This window comes from Propithecus coquereli, unplaced genomic scaffold, assembly GCF_000956105.1.
Source record: "Propithecus coquereli isolate 6110/MARCELLA unplaced genomic scaffold, Pcoq_1.0 Scaffold140, whole genome shotgun sequence".
Lineage (NCBI taxonomy): Eukaryota > Metazoa > Chordata > Mammalia > Primates > Indriidae > Propithecus > Propithecus coquereli.
The window spans coordinates 4544378-4546845 of NW_012138303.1; the positions used below are offsets into that span (position 1 = coordinate 4544378).

General features: G+C 42.9%; 1 protein-coding gene and 1 non-coding gene across 2 annotated transcripts in view; one reads left to right on the forward strand and one right to left on the reverse strand.

Annotated features, from left to right (window-relative positions):
- CFAP126 (cilia and flagella associated protein 126) overlaps positions 1 to 2468 on the forward strand; it is a 53553-nt gene that overhangs the window by 17108 nt on the left and 33977 nt on the right. The window lies entirely within an intron of this gene.
- On the reverse strand, positions 348 to 419 carry TRNAE-UUC. Its single transcript has one exon. It is a non-coding gene; the product is annotated as a tRNA-Glu (tRNA).

Below are 2468 nucleotides of genomic sequence, written 5' to 3' on the forward strand. Positions count from 1 at the left end.
TTTTAATGAACTGGGGGGAAAATTACATCTATTATTAAAACTGTGTCTATGACAATGCTTGTAGGTTTAGAAGCCATTTGAAATATCTCACTTGTTTCATGTAAAAATTACTTATCTTGCTTTTTAAAAATCAGTGGTTCTCAAGAGAGTGGAGCAGAGGTGGGTGTTAATCTACATGAACGTTGTAGTCTGTACAGGCTCCCTATTCGCTGGATACTGATATACTTAAGAACAGGTTGTCAGGGGTACCTCGTGGGGTGCGTACAAGGGAGGCTTGGATAAAACGAAGGAGAATGGGAGCCCTGGCAGCTATAATAGTAGAATATCTTTGAAAGGAAAAAGTTACATTCCCTGACCGGGAATCGAACCCGGGCCGCAGCGGTGAAAGCGCCGAATCCTAACCACTAGACCACTAGGGAGGGGTGCCCAGGTTTATCATGTAGCATCTTCTAAAAAAAAGACCTTAGGCTAGACGTCCTAACCATTTCACATATACATTGGAAATTTACAGGGGTGTGTAGAAAATGTTCTTAAAGGGTTAAATAATTTTATGTTTAAAGTGTGATTTGTTAGTGGAGTCCCATGGAACAATGGAGCCTGCACATGAGCAGAGAGGATACCAGCAATATTCTTGTCCATCATACTTGTCACTCATTTGTATAGAACATTTGCTATTCCCGATGAACACAGAATTCCAGGTGGACTCGCTATGCAATGGGACTTCAGAGACTCAAAGCGAATATAAGGTAAGCACACTGCCTCTGTGACTGAATAACCTGACACGACAGCCCCCGGGGCCACACTTTCTTTCTATTCAAACCAGAACTGACTTCAAAAGCAAAAGGCAGGCAATAGCGTTCTAAGAAACACAAACGACCGAACAGTCTTACATCCTTTCTTATGCTACTTCCCTCTATAAGCCAGCTACTTATGTTGAAAATGATGACACAGAAGAAAAGGGAAAGACAAGGCAACCTATAGTTCATTCCTTTTCCTTTCAGTCCTTCCTTATCAGCAAGCTAAAGGTCGAACGTGTTGGTAGAATGTGTGCACCAAGAAGTGAAATAAAAGCAGCTGAGTTCATTTTGTGCTGTGTTTCCAATGTTCTGGTAGGGCCAAAAATACGTGTGCACGTAGGAGCTATGAAATATGGACCCTGTCTTTTCAGTGATTCTGCATATGAGTTACATCCTTTTATGTTTATACTGTTAAATAAAAACAAATCTGGACTCACATAAGGAGAGACTTTTCCAAAAAGACTATTGCAATAGGTAGAATGTTCTGATCTCAGAAATCTGCAAGGGTCTCAAAATAAAAACAAAAAGGGTATTTCTTTCGTGGGGAGGGGTAAGTAAAGCTTAACAGAAAATTTTAAGGAGAAGTTGGGCAAGCAAGGGAGAGTGGACAATGTGATCAGAGCAGTTTCCCAGGAAATGTTTCTCCATGTCGTCAACTGATTCTCAGGATCAGCTGATAAAGGGTACATGTTTTTCATTTTAGCACTCGTCCAGGCTTGGGGGTGAGCCAAAGGTGAGAGGAGGCTGACTAAAGTTAGGTCAAGATAAAACAGTGTAAGAAATGGGCAATAGTGAATGCTTGGTTAGCATTTAAAACTGGAATTGCACAATATAAAGATAATGGGTAAAATTCATGCTAATTATTTAAATTCTTAATTTTTCTTTACATAGAGTGACATTAAATAGCAAATAAAGGCTGGAAACGGTGGTTCCTACCTGTAATTCCATCACTTTGGGAGAATAGCTGGAGCCCAAGAGTTCGAGACCAGCCTGGGTAACATTAATGAGACCCCCCCCCATTGTAGGGACCTTCCCTGGGCAAAATTGGCTTAAGCCCAGAGTCAGCGAAACTGGGTGTGCTCTCCTTGGCGCCAGAGGTCAATAGGCCCGGCAAGGCCTGTTGACCAAACAGAACTATTCCTCATGACAAATAGCTTTATGACAGATAACCAAGCGCCTGGGGTCTTGCAAACAAGCCAAGGCATCTCATTGTCCTGCACACGGTAATGAGATAAAGAAGTTAAGATGCAAGAAGTTACGATGCAAACGTCTGCTTCCCTTAAGCAATCGTCTGGAAGGAATGAAAATGTATTTTCCTCAGGGCTCCCGAGGTAGTCACGTGCCAGGAAGTAGCTGCCAGACAGAGAAAAGTATAAGAATAAAGCAACTGGTGGAATCCCCACTGCAGTCTTGTACGTACATCTTGTGTGTGTCTGTGTGTTTCTTTCTGTGTCTATCCCCCGTTCTGCAATCCGGGCCGCAACACCCATCTCTGAAACAAACAAACAAAAAAACTAGCTGGGCATGGTGGTTCTGGTAGTCCCAGCTACTTGGAAGGCTGAGGTGGGAGGATCTCCTGAGCCCAGGAGTTGGAGGTTACAGTGAGCTACAATCATGCCACTGCAATGCAGCCTGGGCAACAGAGTGGAACCCTGTCTCCAAAAAAAAAAA